Source organism: Colletes latitarsis, unplaced genomic scaffold (assembly GCF_051014445.1).
Source record: "Colletes latitarsis isolate SP2378_abdomen unplaced genomic scaffold, iyColLati1 scaffold0023, whole genome shotgun sequence".
Lineage (NCBI taxonomy): Eukaryota > Metazoa > Arthropoda > Insecta > Hymenoptera > Colletidae > Colletes > Colletes latitarsis.
This window is the reverse complement of record NW_027488373.1, coordinates 2661064-2671750: the sequence shown is the minus strand read 5'-3', so window position 1 is coordinate 2671750 and position 10687 is coordinate 2661064.

Sequence of the window (10687 nt, the reverse complement as noted above, 5' to 3'; positions counted from 1 at the left end):
CCGGACCATGAATTGCCGTGTGTCCCTCGACCCCGGCGGAAGGATCTCCTTCCGTCAACATTTGCCGGGGAGGATACCGGCATGGAGGTCGAGACGTCGGTCGCAGGACCGTCGTCTGCAGCACGGCCTGCCCCGATTGAGGAGGAGGGTCCCGCTTCCGGAAACCCTTTGATGGTCATGATGACCGAAGTCGTCAAAAGGGTTACCGAGATGGCGGGACACATATCGGCTGTCGAGAGCCGTTTCGACGCCCGTTTTGAGGCGGTGTGGCGGGCAGTGTCTCGCCCGCCGCTCGGGAATGTTCCGCTGCCCCCTTCCGCATCCGTGAGAGCGGCTCCGCCGGCTATGGCGAAAGTGCTGGAGGCGCCAAAAGGGAAGGCGAAGGGAACTGCGGTGACGAAATCGGGCAGCACCCCCAAGAAGAGAGATGCCGCCAAGGCCCAAGGAGGTACAGCAGCGGCCGGTGGGGCGGGCGTGGCGAATTCACCCGCCTCGAAATCTACGATGCCGCCGAAGGCAACGCATCGTCCCCCTCCACCACCTCCCAAGGCGGATAGCGGCAGGTCCGCACCGCCAGCCAACTCCAAGGCAAAGTCCACCCCTGCTCCTGCCAACGATGGGCAGGGCTCCTGGGCTGAGGTGGTGAGGAGGGGGAAGAAGAGGGGTAGTGAAAAGGGTGCGGCACCTTGCGCGGCTTCCTCTAAGGGCGGCAAGATACCCGCTGCCAGTCGGCTAGCCGCCACTACGGCTGCGGGCAGTAAAAAGAAGGGTGGTGTCCAGGTTCCGGCGGCCAAACTGCCGAGGCTGCCGAAGAATGCGGCAGTCTCGGTGACCGCCGCCTCCGGACGAGAAGGAGATTTGGGCCCCCTCCTCAATAGGGTGATGCCCGAGATTTGCAAAGATCTCGGGCTCACCGGGATGCGCCCCACCAGGGCAGTTACCGGGGCGCTATTGCTAGCGATCCCCGGTGAGAAGGGGAAAGAAAAGGCGACCGCCCTGAGGGCGCGTCTTGAGGGGGCCCTCCAGGTCGAGGGTGTTCGGGTGGCTTGCCCCCAAAAACAGGCCGAGTTAAGGGTGTCCGGCCTGTCGGAGGCAGCCACCCAGCAGGCTGTCAGGGAGGCCCTTGCCACAGCCGGGGGTTGCGGCGCTGCGGAGGTAAACGTTGGTGACCTCCGCCGGGACAGCTCGGGCATGTTTACTGCCTGGGCCCGCTGTCCCCTTCGCGCCGCAACCAAGCTCGCGAAGTCCGGCCGATTAATGGTCGGCTTCTTCGAGGCCCGGCTGGCAGTACTCGCAGCGAGGCCGCTGCAGTGCCACCGCTGCCTGGAGTTCGGACATGTCCGGCAGCGGTGCACCAGCACTGTCGATCGCAGCGGCCTCTGTTACCGCTGCGGAGGGGCCTCCCACACCGCACGGGAGTGCACGGCCGCCCCTAAATGCCCCCTTTGTGTGGGCTTGGGGCGGCCAGCGGATCACCGCATGGGTGGGGCGGCGTGCCGTCCCCCCAAACGCAAGGGGAAAAAGGCGAAAGGGTCGAGTGTGACCCCACCCACGGTGCTGGCTGGTGTTGAGCCGGCGCCGGTGCCCGTCGCGATGGAGGTCCAAGGGGCGGCTTGTACCCAGCCGTCCCCAGCTGTGGTGTCGGGTGCTATACCCGCCCCAGCCTCTGTTGTGACGGGAGGGGTGGTGGTGGCGGGAGTGACCGCCCCGCAGACAGTGACGGAGATGATGGAGGTGGATGTGGCGCCTTGCGACTCGGCGCCCACCACCTCCACGAAGTCGGAATGCATTTTGTCCGGAGGTGGCCCTGCAGAGTCCCCACTCCAATCGACATCCCAGCCGCCGTGCGGGTCAGAGCCCCTTAGTCGGGGGGTGATGGCCTCGTACGGCGGCAAAGATCCGGGGCGCACAGAGGCGTCCATAAGCACTGGAAGGGGAGGCCTGGAGGAGGCCGCGGGTGAGACCCGATAATGTCTCAACGCCTCCTCCAGGTAAATTTGAACCACTGCCGGGGGGCTCAGGATCTCATGCTCCAAACCCTCCGGCAGTGGAACATCGGGATGGCCGTGATCGCCGAGCCCTACCGTGTCTCCAAACACCCCGCTTGGGTGGGGGACCTTAACGGGGTCTCGGCGATCACCTGGCAGTACGGGCGCGGCACGTTGCCGTGCCCCGTAGTGGGGAGGGGCCACGGTTTTGTGGCAGTGAAGTGGGGGGAACTCGTGGTTGCCGGGTGTTACGCGTCGCCCGCTATGGGCCTCAGCGAATTTGAGGCGTACCTCGACGAGGTGGGGAGATGCATCTCCCCACATCTCGCCAGTGGGGTACTCGTCCTGGGCGATTTTAATGCCCACGCTGCAGCCTGGGGCTGCCCCAGGACGACCGTGAAGGGCGACGCGATGCTCGAATGGGCGGCGGGTCACGGCCTCGTAGTTTTGAATCAAGGGGCCGTGAGCACGTGCGTGCACGCGCGGGGCGAGTCGATCGTCGACATATCGTTGGGGAGCCCCGCCATAGCACGCCGTGTGTCCGACTGGAGGGTCGCGGAAGAGGTGGCCACGTTAAGCGACCACCTCTACATTACGTTTTCCGTATCCGCGACCCCCGGCTTAAATGGACCCCGCCAACCGGGCAGGGATGCACACCCGGCGCCACGCTGGTCCGCCAAGAGGCTGGACCCGGACGCCCTTGCGATGGCAGCCTCCGTTGTGGCATGGCAGGAGATGCCACGCCGGACCCTCGGCAATCCATCTGCCGGGGCGCGTTGGTTCCGGGAGACAATGACGTCGTTGTGTGACGCAGTCATGCCTCGGGCCACCGCCCCGAGCCGAGGGGGGTCCGTGTACTGGTGGTCGGGCGAGATCGAGGATTTACGCACTCGGTGCGTTGTCGCCCGACGCCGGTACACCCGCGCCAGGAGACGGCGCGGGGCGACGGAAGCAGAGGTGGTGGGGTTGCGCGGGGAATTTTCCCTGGCGCGAAGAACCCTCCGCCGGGCCATCCCGACCGCGAAAGCCCAGGCATGGACGCAGCTCCTCGGGTCTCTGGATGCAAATCCATGGGGGCGCCCTTATCATATGGTCGTAGGGAAGATGCGATCATGGGCGCCCCCGATCACAGAGAGCCTCGACCCCCAGCTGCTCGGGGAAACTATGCGCGTCCTCTTCCCCGCTGGGGGAGAGGCGTTCCTGCATCCCCCCGAGCCACAGCCGGATCACCCGCCTTGGTGGTCCGACGAACTGGGGGTCTCCGAGGAGGAGCTAGCTAGGGCCGTCCGGAGAATGGCTGCCAAGAAGACGGCGCCAGGACCGGACGGCATACCCGGCAAGGCCTGGGCAGTAGCGGTGGGCGTTTTGGGTGGCGGGTTGATACGCGTCTTCGACGCGTGCCTCCAGACCGGTCAGTTCCCCCCCATATGGAAGGTGGCGAGGTTGGTCCTCCTCCACAAGCCAGGGAAGCCCGCGGATTCTCCATCCGCGTTCCGACCCATTTGTCTGTTGGACGAGGCTGGGAAACTCCTCGAGCGGGTCATTGTATCCCGTCTCGAGGGGCATCTGTCCCGCGTCGGCCCTGATCTGGCCGACCGACAGTTCGGCTTTCGCCGGGGCCGCTCCACTGTCGACGCCATAGCGACCGTGCGGACCCTGGCGGAATCGGCAATCTCCCGGGGGGGTGTGGCGTTGGCAGTCTCGTTGGACATAGCCAACGCCTTTAACACCGTCTCCTGTGGGGCGATAGGTCGGGCACTCCAGTACCACCGGGTGCCCGCCTATCTGTGTCGACTGATCGGGGACTATCTGCGGGGCAGGGTAGTCCAATATCCGGGTCGGAACGGGATGGAGCAGAGAGCGGTGCACCGCGGCGTTCCACAGGGGTCGGTCCTCGGGCCGCTCCTGTGGAACTTGGCGTATGACGCGGTGCTGCGGGCTGACCTCCCCGTCGGCGTGTCGTTGGTTTGTTATGCCGACGACACCCTGGTGATAGCCGGCGGGGATACGTGGTGGAGGGCCGTGGCCCTCGCGGAGGAAGGGACGGCACGAGTCGTCGCCGAGGTAGAGCGTCTGGGGTTGCGCGTGGCACCCCAAAAGACCGAGGCCATCTGGCTGTGTAACGTCAGTGGTCGAGGGGTGCCGCGCCATGCGTCTCTACGGGTGGGTGGAGCCCAAGTCGGGGTGGGGCGCCGGATGAAGTACCTGGGCCTCACCCTCGACAGCTACTGGCGGTTCGGGCATCATTTGGAAGGGTTGGGTCCCCGTATTGAAAGGGCAGCGGCCGCGTTAGGTCGCATAATGCCCAATCTCGGGGGACCCAACATGGCGGCACGGCGGCTGTATTTGGGAGTCGTCCGGTCCATGGCGCTTTATGGCGCGCCTATATGGGCCGGCGGTCTGATGGCCAATCGGCGGGGTGCATTTGTACTCCGTCGGTTACAGAGGTTGGTCGCCATCAGAGTCGTGCGGGGTTATCGCACGATCTCCTACACAGCCGCCACCTTGCTGGCGGGTTCCGCACCGTTTCACCTGCTGGCGAAAATGGACGCAGAGGTCTATCAAAACCTCTGCGACCTTCGCCAGCGGGGTGTGGACCCGCACGGCGAGGAGGCCGCCAGGGCCCGAAGCCAGGCGCGGCGACGCGTCTATAGTCGGTGGCTGGTCTGGTTATCCAAGCCAGACCAGCGGGATGATCGCGTCGCTGCGGCGGTCCGCCCAGAGTTTTATGCCTGGGTGGGCCGTAGCTGGGGTACGCCCACCTACCGCCTGACACAGGTACTGACCGGACACGGTTGCTTCGGTCGGTACCTGCATCGGATAGGGCGGGAGGCGACGGCTGCGTGCCATCATTGCAGGGGAAGGGAGGACACCGCGCAGCACACGCTGCAGTTTTGCCCGGCGTGGGCAGCGCAGCGCGGTGTCCTTATTAGAGCGATTGGAGCGGACCTCTCGCTGCCGGCCGTCATTCGTGCGATGGTCGGCAGTAAGGAGGCGTGGGCGGCCATGGCCTTGTTTTGTGAAGAGGTCATGGCCGCGAAGGAGGACGCCGAAAGGGCGCGAGAGGAGGTGGGGGGCAGGCGGCGACGCCGACCGTAAGACCCTCCACCGCTCCCCGGGGCAGGGGGAGCGCGAAGGGGTCGGTGATGGTGTTTGTGGTGCGAGGTGAGGGACTTTATCCCCTCATTCCCCCTCGCACCCAGCCTATCACCGGACCGGGGGCCCGTGGTAGGGGCCCCGTCTAGCGGGGGCGGCAGTGTTGGCCGGCCCCGCAGCCGTGGTCGCGATCGGGTGGGGGCCCGGTCGCGGCTAGTAGCAACGGCGCGAGTGGGGGCGACGTCGCGTGTGACCGCGCGGCGTCGCCGGGGGGCAATCAGTTTAGTTTGCCCCCCATTGGGGGAGGAGGATCGCTTCTCCTCCCCCGGGAAGGGCCCGTAGTAGGGTGTTGCGCCAACGGGGAGAGTCACGGTAGTATCGCTAGTTTGGTTCCCGTGACTCTCCCCAGATAAAGGGCGCAGGCGGTCACCGTGGTGTTTTAGCCGGTAAGAGTCCGGCACTACCCCGGCCTCCCCCCCAGGGAGCCGGGCTGTCCATGAGGATTTCACCACGTTAAAAAAAAAAAGGTCTCGGATATGCGCGCATCTGGCTTATACTTTCGCCTTTTTCGCAAACTTGTTGGCCAGATCCTGGGTTTTTTTCGTGTTTGAATCACGTAGTAATGTGGTACCACACTGAAGCAGTCAATTAAACCTGGTTTCGATCAATATTTTAGAGGATAACACCGGTTAGGTCTGGGATAGGTCCGGGATATGCCCGCATCTGGCTCATGATTTTGCCTTCTTCGCATACTTGTTGGCCAGATCCTGGGTTTTTTCCGTGTTTGAATCACGTAGTAATGTGGTAACACACTGAAGCAGTCAATTAAACCTGGTTTCGATCAATATTTCAGAGGATAACACCGGTTAGGTCTGGGTTAGGTCTGGGAAATGCGCGCATCTGGCTTATACTTTCGCCTTTTTCGCAAACTGGTTGGCAAGATCCTGGGTTTTTTTCGTGTTTGAATCACGTAGTAATGTGGTAACACACTGAAGCAGTCAATTAATCCTGGTTTCGATCAATATTTCAGAGGATAACACCGGTTAGGTCTGGGTTAGGTCTGGGTTACGCCCGCATCTGGCTCGTGATTTTGCCTTCTTCGCATACTTGTTGACCAGATCCTGGGTTTTTTCCGTGTTTGAATCACGTAGTAATGTGGTAACACACTGAACCAGTCAATTAAACCTGGTTTCGATCAATATTTTAGAGGATAACATCGGTTAGATCTGGGATAGGTCCGGGATATGCCCGCATCTGGCTCATGATTTTGCCTTCTTCGCATACTTGTTGGCCAGATCCTGGGGTTTTGCCGTGTTCGAATCACGTAGTAATGTGGTAACACACTGAAGCAGTCAATTAAACCTGGTTTCGATCAATATTTCAGAGGATAACACCGGTTAGGTCTGGGTTAGGTCTGGGAAATGCGCGCATCTGGCTTATACTTTCGCCTTTTTCGCAAACTGGTTGGCAAGATCTTGGGTTTTTTTCGTGTTTGAATCACGTAGTAATGTGGTAACACACTGAAGCAGTCAATTAATCCTGGTTTCGATCAATATTTCAGAGGATAACACCGGTTAGGTCTGGGTTAGGTCTAGGTTATGCCCGCATCTGGCTCATGATTTTGCCTTCTTCGCATACTTGTTGGCCAGATCCTGGGTTTTTTTCGTGTTTGAATCACGTAGTAATGTGGTAATACACTGAAGCAGTCAATTAAACCTGGTTTCGATCAATATTTTAGAGGATAACACCGGTTAGGTCTGGGTTAGGTCTGGGATATGCGCGCATCTGGCTTATGCTTTCGCCTTTTTCGCAAACTTGTTGGCCAGATCCTGGGCATTTTCCGTGTTTGAAACACGTAGTAATGTGGTAACACACTGAAGCAGTCAATTAAACCTGGTTTCGATCAATATTTCAGGGGATAACGCCGGTTAGGTATGGGTTAGGTCTGGGATATGCGCGCATCTGGCTTATACTTTCGCCTTTTTCGCAAACTTGTTGGCCAGATCCTGGGTTTTTTTCGTGTTTGAATCATGTAGCAATGTGGTAACACACTGAAGCAGTCAATTAAACCTGGTTTCGATCAATATTTTAGAGGATAACGCCGGTTAGGTCTGGGAAATGCGCGCATCTGGCTCATACTTTCGCCTTTTTCGCAAACTTGTTGGCCAGATCCTGGGTTTTTTTCGTGTTTGAATCATGTAGTAATGTGGTAACACACTGAAGCAGTCAATTAAACCTGGTTTCGATCAATATTTTAGAGGATAACACCGGTTAGGTCTGGGTTAGGTCTGGGTTATGCCCGCATCTGGCTCATGATTTTGCCTTCTTCGCATACTTGTTGGCCAGATCCTGGGCTTTTTTCGTGTTTGAATCACGTAGTAATGTGGTAATACACTGAAGCAGTCAATAAAACCTGGTTTCGATCAATATTTTAGAGGATAACACCGGTTAGGTCTGGGTTAAGTCTGGGTTATGCCCGCATCTGGCTCATGATTTTGCCTTCTTCGCATACTTGTTGGCCAGATCCTGGGTTTTTTCCGTGTTTGATCACGTAGTAAAGTGGTAACACACTGAAGCAGTCAATAAAACCTGGTTTCGATCAATATTTTAGAGGATAACACCGGTTCGGTCTGGGTTAGGTCTGGGATTTGCGCGCATCTGGCTTATACTTTCGCCTTTTTCGCAAACTTGTTGGCCAGATCCTGGGTATTTTCCGTGTGTGAATCACGTAGTAATGTGGTAACACACTGAAGCAGTCAATTAAACCTGGTTTCGATCAATATTTTAGAGGATAACGCCGGTTAGGGCTGGATTAGGTCTGGGAAATGCGCGCATCTGGCTTATACTTTCGCCTTTTTCGCAAACTTGTTGGCCAGATCCTGGGTTTTTTTCGTGTTTGAATCACGTAGTAATGTGGTAATACACTGAAGCTGTCAATAAAACCTGGTTTCGATCAATATTTTAGAGGATAACACCGGTTAGGTCTGGGTTAGGTCTGGGTTATGCCCGCATCTGGCTCATGATTTTGCCTTCCTCGCATACTTGTTGGCCAGATCCTGGGGTTTTTTCGTGATTGAATCACGTAGTAATGTGGTAACACACTGAAGCAGTCAATTAAACCTGGTTTCGATGAACATTTTAGAGGATAACACCGGTTAGGTCTGGGATAGGTCCGGGATATGCCCGCTTCTGGCTCATGATTTTGCCTTCTTCGCATACTTGTTAGCCAGATCCTGGGTTTTTTTCGTGTTTGAATCACGTAGTAATGTGGTAACACACTGAAGCAGTCAATTAAACCTGGTTTCGATCAATATTTCAGAGGATAACACCGGTTAGGTCTGGGTTAGGTCTGGGATATGCGCGCATCTGGCTTATACTTTCACCTTTTTCGCAAACTTGTTGGCCAGATCCTGGGTTTTTTCCGTGTTTGAATCACGTAGTAATGTGGTAACACACTGAAGCAGTCAATTAAACCTGGTTTCGATCAATATTTCAGAGGAAAACACCGGTTAGGTCTGGGTTATGTCTGGGATATGCGCGCATCTGGCTTATACTTTCGCCTTTTTCGCAAATTTGTTGGCTAGATCCTGGGTTTTTTTCCGGTTTGAATAACGCAGTAGTGTGGTACCACACTGAAGCAGTCAATTAAACCTGGTTTCGATCAATATTTTAGAGGATGACACCGGTTAGGTCTGGGTTAGGTCTGAGATATGCGCGCATCTGGCTTATACTTTCGCCTTTTTCGCAAACTTGTTGGCCAGATCCTGGGTATTTTCCGTGATTAAAACACGTAGTAATGTGGTAACACACTGAAGCAGTCAATTAAACCTGGTTTCGATCAATATTTCAGAGTATAACACCGGTTAGGTCTGGGTTAGGTCTGGGATATGCGCGCATCTGGCTTATACTTTCGCCTTTTTCGCAAACTTGGTGGCCAGATCCTGGGTATTTTCCGTGTTTGAACCACGTAGTAATGTGGTAACACACTGAAGCAGTCAATAAAACCTGGTTTCGATCAATATTTTAGAGGATAACACCGGTTAGGTCTGGGTTAGGTCTGGGATATGCGCGCATCTGGCTTATACTTTCGCCTTTTTCGCAAACTTGTTGGCCAGATCCTGGGTATTTTCCGTGTTTGAAACACGTAGTAATGTGGTAACACACTGAAGCAGTCAATTTAACCTGGTTTCGATCAATATTTCAGAGGATAACACCGGTTAGGTCTGGGTTAGGTCTGGGATATGCGCGCATCTGGCTTATACTTTCGCCTTTTTCGCAAACTTGTTGGCTAGATCCTGGGTTTTTTTCTGGTTTGAACAACGCAGTAATGTGGTACCACACTGAAGCAGTCAATTAAACCTGGTTTCGATCACTATTTTAGAGGATAACGCCGGTTAGGTCTGGGTTAGGTCTGGGAAATGCGCGCATCTGGCTTATACTTTCGCCTTTTTCGCAAACTTGTTGGCCAGATCCTGGGTTTCTTTCGTGTGTGAATCACGTAGTAATGTGGTAATACACTGAAGCTGTCAATTAAACCTGGTTTCGATCAATATTTTAGAGGATAACACCGGTTAGGTCTGGGTTAGGTATGGGTTATGCCCTCATCTGGCTCATGACTTTGCCTTCTTCGCATACTTGTTGGCCAGATCCTGGGTTTTTTTCGTGTTTGAATCACGTAGTAATGTGGTAATACACTGAAGCAGTCAATTAAACCTGGTTTCGACGAATATTTTAGAGGATAACACCGGTTAGGTCTGGGTTAGGTCTGGGTTATGCCCGCAGCTGGCTCATGATTTTGCCTTCTTCGCATACTTGTTGGCCAGATCCTGGGTTTTTTCCGTGTTTGAATCACGTAGTAATGTGGTACCAGACTGAGGCAGTCAATTAAACCTGGTTTCGACGAATATTTTAGAGGATAACACCGGTTAGGTCTGGGATAGGTCCGGGATATGCCCGCATCTGGCTCATGATTTTGCCTTCTTCGCATACTTGTTGGCCAGATCCTGGGTTTTTTTCGTGTTCGAATCACGTAGTAATGTGGTAATACACTGAAGCAGTCAATAAAACCTGGTTTCGATCAATATTTTAGAGGATAACACCGGTTAGGTCTGGGATAGGTCCGGGATATGCCCGCATCAGGCTCATGATTTCGCCTTTTTCGCATACTTGTTGGCCAGATCCTGGGGTTTTTTCGTGTTTGAATCATGTAGGAATGTGGTAACACACTGAAGCAGTCAATTAAACCTGGTTTCGATCAATATTTTAGAGGATAACACCGGTTAGGTCTGGGTGAGGTATGGGTTATGCCCTCATCTGGCTCATGATTTTGCCTTCTTCGCATACTTGTTGGCCAGATCCTGGGGTACTTTCGTGTTTGAATCACGTAGGAATGTGGTAACACACTGAAGCAGTCAATTAAACCTGGTTTCGATCAATATTTTAGAGGATAACACCGGTTAGGTCTGGGATAGGTCTGGGAAATGCGCGCATCTGGCTTATACTTTCGCCTTTTTCGCAAACTGGTTGGCAAGATCCTGGGTTTTTTTCGTGTTTGAATCACGTAGTAATGTGGTAATACACTGAAGCTGTCAATAAAACCTGGT